Consider the following 11,895-nt stretch of genomic DNA (forward strand, 5'->3'; position numbering starts at 1 on the left):
TCATTCCAGGCACAACCAGCAATGGGGGGAAACCTGAAACATTTGTTAGAGTTACACCAGGGTCAGGCTTTTCTCAGCCTCTTCAAACAATGACTAACCTTCCTCCCTCAGGTGAAGGGAGCCTCAGCTATCTTTAGGTTACCAATAGTGAGTCAGTTTAGTGGCAGAAAGGGAAGGAAGAGACTAGAAAAACACTGCCCTCTGGTCTTAGGGAGTGTGTTTTTGACTCTACATCTGTCAGGTTTGAAGGCCCTTCTTCTACCTCTGCCAGCCCTTTCTCCTTCATTCTCCACATCGTTAATGCAAATCCCCAGTCCAAAGAGAGGCAGGGCCGTTTCTCTTCTGTTTCCAAGCACCTGAGTTAGAACCTGGCTTTGCCTTCTTGTCTCTGAGGCACTTTGCTGCCTGAGAAGTGGAAAAGACACAGTCTTCCTACTTTGTGGTTGTATGAAGGCAATGCTGGTGGCCTGGCACACTGTAGAAGGCCTCATGACTGGGAATTGTTCCCTTCTTTCCTCCTGATATCCAAGACCAGATTCATGTATCAATTTTCTTTCTTTCTATCTATCTATCTATCTATCTATCTATCTATCTATCTATCTATCTATCTATCTATCTATCTATCTATCTATCTATCTATCTATCTACCTACCTACCTACCTAACTACCTACCTACCTTTGACATTTCTTGGGTTGAACTCAAAACTTGGGCACTTTCCCTAGCACTCTACTACTTGAGCCACAGCACCAATAATGGCTTTTTCTGTGTATGTGCTACTGAAGAACCCAGGACTTCTTGCATGCTAGGCAAGCACTCTCTCACTAATCCACATTCCCAGCCCCTTCATCTTTATTTCTTAATCGTAGTTTTTACATAAGTATGATACAGTTTGTGTCCTCAAGTGTAATTTTCTGAATACCGGTTATTTCTATACACTCTGATCTTTTTTCCCCTGAATTATTTGTGACTGTTCCTGCATTGACCTCATAATAAAATGTAAATAAAGGCTGCTGAGGGCTTCAATGTGCATCATATAAGGACACAGGTCTGTAACATAAGCAACTCCCAGGCTTTTCTGCCTGGTCTGGCCTATATCTCCTGCTCAACTTTCTCTCTCAAAACTAGAGCTCTACCCTCTAGGCCACTGCTCCACTTCTGGATTTCTGGTGGTTTATTGGAGACAAGAATGTCACAGAAATTCCTTCTAGGACTGGCTTTGAATGGTGATCTCCTGAGGAGGCTTCAAGTAGCTTTCCTCAGGGATTCCCCTAGGAGCCACTCCACAAATCTTTTAGTCTAAATGTTGAGAGGTACTAGAGAAATCAGAAACATGAATATGCTTCTAGTGTGTTCTAGATAATTAAGATTGGAGACACAAAACGCTCATAATTATTATATCACTTTAAAGGCAAAAGGAGCAATGCAGACAGTATGAGTATTGCCCCAGCTTTCAGTCCTCTCATCCTGAGACAGTAAATTCACTGCAGCTCAATGTTAATGACAGAACTGGCATGTCCTGTGGACATTTGCTCCTCAATCCTGTGACACTCATTTCTCACTTTTGGCTTCAAACCTGTGACCAGAGGGGAAGATGAGGAGAGAAAATCCTTCTCAGAGAAAGCAGCTATAAAGAACATTGGGTAGTCTCTTATAAGTTCAAACCATTGGAATGACCCATTAAGAAGTCAGATTTTCCTGATTAAAAAATGGAGTAGAAAAGAAAGAAGGTGCCAGTGAATGCTGACTGTAATTCCAGATCCTCAGGAGGCTAAGATGTAGAGAATCTGAATTTAAATCTATCCAGTGTAAAAAAGTCCTTGGCCATGTTATTTCTAAGAGATCACAGAAAAACCCAGAAGTGGGGCTTTGACTCAAGCTTAATGCACTGGCCTTGAGTAAAAGAGGCACAGGGACAATGCCCAGGCTCATGGTTCAACCCCAGGACCTGCCTCCTCAAAAAGAACCTGTACCTCCATGTCTTTGTGTATGTATGGATGTATTCCTATAGGTGAAGCTCCAGAGTAGCTATGATGAATGGCATCAACCTAGGAAATTTGTATTCAATACAATGAGTTCATAACACAGAGACTGCTTTTATGACATTGCGTGTTCCGGGGCTCCCCTCACTGCTCCCAGTGTAGCCTCAGGGTTTCTCTGCATCCCAGGCCTGCTGGAAGAAGTCTCTCTCATTGTCTGGACAGGAAGACAAAAGACCTCAGTCCTGTAGAGCTGTATAACAAACAACTCCATCTGGGCCAATTAGTGAGGAGGAGTGTGGGCGGGCTCTGAAGGTCAGGAGAAAAAGTCCTCTTTTTACCCCAAGCTATCTCTCTTCCCAGTGTTCTGGTTTGACAGGAAGCCTTCATTTGTGCCATTTCCCATGGCAGTCCAAGTTCTATGCACTTATTCTGCCTTTGTGAGACTATTTTCCGGTGTTAAGGTACAGTGCTCAATATAATTCAGGAGTCCTTCTGACAGAAAACTAGGGCACTAAACCTAATGAAATGTTTCATTGAGGGTAATGATGGGCCTATGATGCCTCTCCTAGGTTTCTGGAGGCTTGTGAAATCCAAGCATGTGTTGGATATCACAAACTTCCTGTCATCTATGGCTGGTGAAACCTTTGACCTCTCCTAGTTGGGCCCTGGGTGGCTAGGTTTTGGGGTTGAACACAGGACATGGGTGCTCAGGGCAGAAGTCTAATGCTTAACCATTTTGTGTCACAGCTTCACTTCTGCTTTCTCACTCTCTCTCTCTCTCTCTCTCTCTCTCTCTCTCTCTCTCTCTCTCTCTCTCTCTTCTCTCTCTCTCTCTCTCTCTCTCTCTCTCTCTCTCTCTCTCTCTCTCTCTCTCTCTCTCTCTCTGTGCATTCACTAGTCCTGGAGCTTGAACTCAGGACATGAGCCCTGTACCTAGGATTGTACAAGGATTGGAGCTTGGTTGTAGTGGTATACCTCTGGCTAAGTCAGGTTATATGGCAGCTGTCAGCTCCAGACACCCAGCTTACTCTGGGATGAGGTATTTGAAGTCCTATCTTTACAGAGTTGCAGTCACAACATTCAGTCTTTTTTTGGTGCCCATCCTGGGTCTTGAGTAAGGGTCTAGACACAGTCCCTATCTTTTATGCTCAAAGCTAATGCTCAACTGCTTGAACAAAAGCACAACTTCTGGATTTTTATGTGCATGTGCTATTGAGGAATTGAATCCAGGGCTTTGTATGTACTAACCATCACTATACCAGTGAGCCCCAGGTGTGACAAGTGTATAAAAAGATAAATGTGTACATTGACACACACACACACACACACACACACACACACACACACACACACACATATATATACAAATATATAAAACAAAACATAGATGTCTGCATATTATGAAATTACATATATTATATTACTATCAATTATTGACAATTAAATTATTCCTTCCATTTTTAAGTATCATGGTTGAATACATAATAAAGTATTAATTGAAAATTAGTCAATGTAGTATAATTGTTGTGTAGAATTTTATAGTATACTCATACACTAACTACTAATTTAATTGTTACTTTTATAACATTTGTATGGATGTATAATGGAATGCATTTCTTAGAATCTCCCGCCAATCATTAGTGGCAGTCCCGGGAATTGACCTCCAGGCCTAAGTTGAGGTTTTGTCTATGGCTTCCCTAATAGCCAGGCAAACATCAGCATGCAAGGTCATGTACACTTTCAGGGATTTGTCATTTAGACTCAGTATGGTCACAATGCAAAGGGAAAAAAATATAAAAGCACCTTCTTGAACTTCTTAGTTTTATCCTAATCTTTTTATTTAGTTATTTTTTGACAACTCTGATATTTTAACTTGGGTCCTAGGATTCCAGGATCGGCTGTAGTAGAAATGCTGAGAACTGAGTTCAAGGCCCGTGCTGGGCCAAAACGTAATAAAATAAAGCCCTGGCTTGGAATTTGCACCATTTTTCTGGCAGGCCTGGGATTTAAACTCAGGGTCTGAGTCACTCTGTGCTACAGTGGGTGAAGGGGAAGCTCACCTTCTTTGAAGACAAGAAATTCAGACCAGTTCCCAAGGCCTGAACTGAAGCCCCAGCAATGGAAAACATAATATTCATATATGATATCTATTCACATACATGGGTTTAGTGAGTATGACGTTTATTACCCTTATTTTTTAGTATTATTACCCATATAACATTTCATTTATTACATCCTATCACACTGGATATATTTGCATATGAATTATACATCATACTGAGACCCAGGACTTTTTTTCAAGAAAAAAATGTGCCAAAAGTGGCTTCTTAATCCATGAATAAGTTTTTGGCCATGCTGGGATTTCAACTCACAGCCTACAATGGCCAATCCATAAATGGAGTTACAGTCTTAGCACACCAGCCTCTGGCAAACTGAGCTGCCAGGAAGTTCTGAGGACCTGTGATCAAGCCAGAGTAGTGCCCAATATATACATTGATAGATGTGTAGATTGCTGGAGATATATATATATATATATATATATATATATATATATATATATATATATATATATATATATATATATATATATCGAGAGAGAGAGAGAGAGAGAGAGAGAGAGAGAGAGAGATGTGTGTGTGTGTGTGTGTGTGTGTGTGTGGAGAGAGAATGTGAGGATATCATTAAATTATATATATATATATATATATATATATATAGTGACCAATGATTAGTTATTAAGTTATGTCTCAATTGAATGAAGTATCATGGTTGAATACTTATAAAAACACTAATTAAAAAATAGTCAATATACTTCCATTAGGGGAATCATACCATGGTGCTAGAATGGAAGATATAAATCCAATAATTTTTGTGTTCTCAAATAGAATCATGAATTAACTGCAAATTTAATTATTACTTTGATAGCATTCACATAAATAGAAACTAGTTTGTCAGGATCTCCTTCCATTTGTTGGTGGCAGCCCAGGCATTCGAACTCCAGGGCTGGGTAGTTTACTTCGAATGCAAACCATTGGAATGACACTGTGAAGATTTAAGATTGGAAGAAGAAGAAGAAGAAGAAGAAGAAGAAGAAGAAGAAGAAGAAGAAGAAGAAGAAGAAGGAGGAGGAGGAGGAGGAGGAGGAGGAGGAGGAGGAGGAGGAGGAGGAGGAGGAGGAGGAGGAGGAGGAGGAGGAGGAGGAGGAGGAGGAGGAGGAGGAGGAGGAGGAAGAGGAAGAGTAAGTCAGGTTGTCAGTGGCTCTTGTATGTAATCCAAGCTCCTCAGAAGGCTGAAATGTAGAAAATGACAATTTGAATTCAGCCGGGGCAGGAAAGTCCCAACATTCTTATTTCTAAGAGATCACAGGAAAATATCCCCATGGGTTGGGGCTGTGGCTCAAGGGTAGAGCACTAACCTTGAGAAAGAGGAGATCAGGGATAGCGCCTAGGCTTATATTTCAAACTCGGACCTGCCAAAGGAAAAAAAAAAGAAGGCAGTAACTCTATGTCTCTGTGTATGGATTGATGATGTATGGATGATGGGCATACAGCAGGTTGCCCATGCCTAGACACCCAACCTGGAAAAGCTGGGACAAGCCTTCAGAGAGTACTAAGTCTGAGCAAGTAGCTTGAACAAAGCACCCTTCTCTGCCATTTAATAACTGAAGCTCCGAAGGATTGCCTGGGCTGCCATATGCAATGAGTGCATTATGTTCTGGCTGAAGTGTCCCACTGGAACATCTAGCAGCCAGCCATTGCCTCCAGGGAGGCCACAGTTCCCAGGCTGTAGGATTTGTGGAAGGTTCTGTCTCCATATTCTCTGTCCATCTGTAGGATGTGAGCCTAAATCTCTGGGGCATGTTGGCTATCACCCATTCACCATTCCTCATTTCCGAGTCTCAGGCTGGTCCCAAATCCTGGCAAAGATATGAAATGGCCAGCGATTTCTGTGCTGAAAGGGTACCCAAATAAATCCTACCCTCATAGCTCCTGTTAGAAGTGAGCCTTGGGCTGCAAATGTGGATTAGTGATACAGTGCTTACCTATCAAGCATGAAGCCCTGGGTTTGATTCCTCAGTACCACATAGACGGAAAAAGCCATAAGTGGCACTGTGGCTTAACTGATAGAATGTAGCCTTGAGCAAAAGCAGCTCAGGAACATGCCTAGAACATGAGTTCAAGCCCCAACACTGGCAAAAAAAAAATGTGACCTTGGTGAGACATACTCTTCTGGGACTCAGAGTAGGGCTGAGTTTATAGGGTACAGATAGAGGCCAGGTGCTGGTGGCTCACCCCTGTAATCTTAGCTATTCAGGAGGCTGATATCTCAGGATCATAACTACAAGCCAGAGCAGTCAGGAAAGTCTATATGAAGCTCATTTCTCCAATTAAGCACCCAAAAAGCCAGAGCTGTGATACAAGTAGTAGAATGCTAGCTTTGAGCATAAAAACTCAGGGATGGTGTCTAGGCCATGAATTCAAACCCGAGGTGTGGCACACACACACACACACACACACACACACACACACACACACACACACACACACACACACACCAATATAGAGCATTTGCCAGTCAGCATGCACAATTTCCATCTCTAGCAACTCAGTACTTTTAAAAAAGATGGAGAAGGGAAGGAAAGACTTGATCCATTATGTGATATAAGCACTGCCAAAATTCCATAGGAGTTCTAAGATGTGGAACAGGATAGAGTCTCAGGCAGAAGGTACACAGCATGGGCAAAGATCCTGAGGTGTGGTGTAAAGCAGATAGGGTGGGTGGAATGAAGGTTCTTTGGCCTCAGACAAGTCTAGCAGAACATTCAAGGGTGGGTCAGGTTTGTAATTCAGTCACAGGTAGGACAGAGGGTGGGGCCCAGAATGGGGTTCAGGGGGAAGATTAGCTTTGACTTTTCTCCAAGGACCCCAGCAATTTCCTGTGTCTAGAAGCCTAATTTTCACAGCTCCTGTCCTTCAGGCCTCCTTTCATGGAGGAGTCAGGGCAAATGCAGGGAAGAACTCTTCCTTAAGAAAACCTTCTACACAATGCCATCAGTGGCCCAACCTCTGTAAATCCTAGCTACTCAAGAGGATGGGTTCAGAGATTGTGGGTAAACCCCAGCCTAGGGGAGGAAAGTTATTGAGACACTTCTTGCCAATGAACTACCGAAAGCCAGAAATGGAGCTGTGGTTCAAGTGGTAGAGTGCCAGCATTGAGGGAAATATTTAAGAGACCAGAGCCTAAAACCTGAGTTCAAGCCCAAGTACTGGCACAGGAAAAATAAAGAAAAGCTTTCAGGAGCTTCCAGTCCACTGTGTAGAAAGGCCATTATCAGCTGTGCACCTGTGGCTCATGCCTGTCATGCTAGCTACTCAAGGCTGACACCTGAGGATCAATCAAGATTCAAACCTAGCCTGGGTAGACTCATTTCCAATGAATCAACAAAACCTGGTAAGCAGAGGTACTGTAGTTCAAGTGGTACAGCACCAACCTTGTACAAACAAGCTAAAGGATAGCACCTAGGTTCTAAGTTCAAGTCCCGGTAAACTCACACACACCCACCCACCCCACACACACACACTAACATCCTTAGCAGGTGCCTGTGGCTCACATCAGCAATCCTAGCTACTTAAGAGGCTGAGATCTTAGGATAACTGCTTGAAGCCAGCCCAGGCAAGAAAGTCCATGAAACTCTTATCTCCACTAAACTAGTAAAAAAGAGGAAAGTTGAGCTGTGGTTCAAGTGGTAGAATGTTACCTTTGAGCAAAGGAAGTTCAGGGACAGTGCCTAGACCCTGAGTTTCAGCTCTAAGATTTTTATAAAGACACCCTTTGCCACTCTCACAGGCCATAAATCCAGATTTTGTTCATCCTAGATCTCACTTCCACTCCTGCCCCTTCCACAGTACTACCACAAGTGGCTGGTTTGTGGCCAACACTGTGTTAAGAAGTGAACGTACACAAGAGGGGGTGGTATAGCCTGGTCAAGACTAATGCCCCAGAACATTGAGGTATTGGCCATACCATTCTCTCATCCTCCAGTCCCCTGGCCCTGGAATCTAAAGTCTGTGCCTTCTGTATTCTGGGCATCCGGAATTGTCTAGAAGGACCTGAGAGGCCCATCTGGTGCCGGAAGATAAACTTTCCTGCAATAAAGTACATTTACATTTCCTAGACACTGACAGATACTTTCAAGCCACCTTGGCCTCACCTCTCATGTAGCCTTGGATCCTCCTTGCTTGAGCAGCCTTCAGTCAGATGTCAAGCTCAAATTTGCCAGAGCTACCAGCAACCCCCATTCCCCAAGCCACTGCAAGCCTCCTAAGATGGATGTGCAGTCAGAGGCCCACCTGAGGAAAAGGACAGGACATCCTATGACTGAGGCCCTCCCTCTGAGGCAGGGGAGACCCTGTGCCAGCTGGCATTGCTTTCCCAGAGTCCCCTGGAGGTGACCAAATATTGGGACAGCCAGACTTGGGCCCTAGAGAAAAGTTGGAACACAGGCCTCTGGCAATTTAGTAATCATTGTAGGAAGCTAAAGGCAAGGTTGGTGTGGAGGAGGGGCACCATCTGAGGTCAGAAAGTGGCAGACAGTCACCCAGGAAGGGAACAGAGAAAGACGAAGGAAAATTACACACACACACACACACACACACACATACACAAACACACAGATACACATGGACATTCCAAGGCCTCAGCAGTTCCTGAGAACAGAACCATGAACTCCCTCCATTAGGATCACATCCTACCTGGGAGAAGATGGCACTATCATACTCAGACTAACTGTAGACACAACATTGAGCCTCTCACATATCTGTAATGTCTCATAATCCAGCAAGGAATTTCCTACCGTACACACTGCTAGGTGGAAAAATCAGGCCACCTCTTTGTTTAATGTTGGTCATGGGGTTTGAATTCTGGGCCAGGGTGCTGTCCTTCAGCTTTTCATCTGAAAATGAGCACTCTACTACTTGAGACACAGCACCACTTCCTGTATTCTGGTGGTTCATTGGATATCAAGTATCACAGACTTTCCTGCACAAGCTGGCTTAGAACCATGGTCTTTACAGCTTTATGAGTAGCTAGGATGACAGTTGTGAGCACCGGCAGTGACCGGCTTCAGCCACCTTCATAAAGTCAGAGGAAACCCAATTCGTCAGGCCACAAACTTCTTGCAACCCTTGACTTCAAACTTTGACACCCAGCATCCAAATCCATCCTTCCATGGAGAGAATACAGATACAACAATCCCACCCCTGCACCCATCCAACCACTCCCTGCCTGCCACAGGCCTCATCCTCTTGAGTTCTTGGTAAGGCACCACCCATCCTACTGTGGCTTCAAACTGGGGCAAACTTGAGGAGTTCTTAGAAATGTCTGTACAGTGAGGTCAGCACCTGGTTTCTCAATCACAGCACCCACACACACCTCCACATCTTTGCAGGCAAACATATTTTACTTTCTTTCTTTTTTTAAGTTGTGGTGTTTGAACTCAGGATCTAGGTGCTGTCCCTGAGCTCTTCAGCTCAAGATGAGCACTCTACTACATGAGCCACAGCACCCCTTCCTGTTTTCTGGTAGTTTGTTGGAGATAAGACTCTCAGGGTATTTCCTGCCCAAGCTGGCTTTGAACCATGATCCTCAGATCTCAGCTCCTGAGTATCTAGGAAGACAACCATGAGCTACTGGCACCCAGCCAAAGATACTTTTCCATGCTTGTCATCTTATCCCCTCAGGAGACTGAGATCTGAGGACTGCAGTTGGATGCAACCCTTGGCAGCAAAGTTCATGAGAACTCTTTTTCTCCAATTAAACATCCAAAAAAACCCGGAAGTGGAGTTGTGGCTCAAATGGCAGAGTGCTAGCTTTGAGCATCAAAGACAAGACCCACACCCTAGTTTCAAGCGTTTTCTAGCATATACTCACCCAAGAAAGCCAAGCAGGTGGGCACACCAGAGCTCAAAGCTAACACATAGTACTCAAGCCTCCCAGAAGAGACCCTATCCGGCTCTGATTCTCTAGATTCTTTGTCTTACATCATGGCAGTATTAGATGGGACTGACCATGCACCAAGTTAGGACATTCAAGTATAATCTCATACTGAGGATCCAATAACCTTATCAAAGAATCAGGATCTCTCACTGTCCTGCCTCAACACTGGGCAATGAGGTGAGATCTAGTTATCCAAACACATGATATGGGAACCAAAGGATTTTTTGATCAAGGGATGGAGAATGGAGGTCTCTAGGTCCCTCTTGGGAAGGTGAAAAGGGGTGTTCTATCCCAGGAATGTTCCTGTGTTGTGAGTATTATCAAAGAAACAACCATGCTCAGAGACCAGTGCCTCTGGTTTTCCCACCAGCCTCTACCCAGCCCTGCCCCACCTTCACCCTGCCCACTCTGAATCCCAGATCTGCCATCTAGACTAAAGACTGAGCCAGCAAAGAGATCCACTTCTGCCTCTGAGAATGGCAGGCACAGGGCCCTAGCAGCCTCTCTATGAAGTCTCAGGGTGACATGGGTCCCAACTCCCACTCTCATTCCCAGCCTGTTCTGTGACAGTGGCATGCTTACCTCTGTCTCTGGTGGAGGAATGAACACCTGGGGTGTCATCTTCAGAGTGAGCCCTGGAAAGTCCCAGCCCCAACGATGTACTGCACAGGCATCCTGCAGCGAACAACGGCCAGGTCATCAATGGTGAACTCAAGGTGTCAGGACTTTTAATAGCAGCGTGGCTGGATCAAAGGCTCTATCACTGGTAGTCTAGGTTGTCAGGCAAGATCATGACTCCAATGTCTGATACACCTGACCTGGGTTCATCCTCCCTCTTTATCTTCCTGCTTATCCCTTACCTCCCCACTCTTGACATTCCCTCACCCCAATATCTCCCTAACCCTTGGACACTTCCTTTTTATCTGACCAGAAAATAAACTCTTTGGGGTCGGGGATGATAAAAAAAAAACCAAAAACCCTGAGCCCTAGGATCTACCCGAGGCTGCTTTCCTCTGCAAGTGACCACATAGCTCTTGGATGTCGTGAAGTTGCTAAGGGGTCAGTGGCTTGGTTCTACATACTGGCTTTAGTCTTTGAAACTGTCCCCACAGAAATTGTGAATGGTTGGCTCCCTTGAACCAGGGACTCCAAACCAAGGCTTGCATGTTTTCCCTTCTTCCCTCCTTTCCTCTTTTTCTCCCTCTGTCCTTCCCTCCTTTCTCTCTCTCTTTCTCTTTCTTTTCTTTGTGTCAGTCCTGGGCCTCTAACTCATAGACTAGGTGCTGTCCCTGAGCCTTTTTACTCATGGCTAGCAGTTTATGACTTGAGCCACACATCCCCTTCTCACGTTTTGTTTTTGGCAGTTAATTGGAGACAAGAGACTTACAGGCTTTCCTGCCTGGGCCAAAAGTCTCAATCCTCCGTTCTCAACCTCCTAAATAGCCACGATGGCAGGTGTGAAGCACCAGCATCCAGCTCAAACCAAGGTTTCTTCATGTTCTAGAACCTTTCATTGCCTATGGCCCCCCAAAGCCTGGCGCACTCTGTAACTGTTTGTGGGAAAATAAATGAGAATCTGTCTATGACAATACTGGAGAAAAGCCCCATCTGATTCAGATAAGTATCCTCTGTTGGAGAGAGCCTGATGTAGCTTTCCCACTGTTCTCCCTCCCCCTCTTCGTGGCCTTCTGGTGCAACTTCACTTGTCTATTTTGGCTCCGAGGATGTGAGCCACAATGTACTCGCTGGATTCTGGGGCCTCTGGGATGCCTATCTTCTCCAAGATATCTGTGCAGCGGCTGACCAGCTCTGTGGCACTCAATTCCTCACTCCGGTGTGAAGGAGGTTGCCTTGAGCTGAGTGTCTGGTTTAAGGGGCCTCCTCTCCTCCCCATGGGGCCAGACATGATGGTCCATCACA

This window comes from Dipodomys spectabilis, unplaced genomic scaffold, assembly GCF_019054845.1.
Source record: "Dipodomys spectabilis isolate Male_0828 unplaced genomic scaffold, ASM1905484v1 ptg000679l, whole genome shotgun sequence".
Classification (NCBI taxonomy): domain Eukaryota; kingdom Metazoa; phylum Chordata; class Mammalia; order Rodentia; family Heteromyidae; genus Dipodomys; species Dipodomys spectabilis.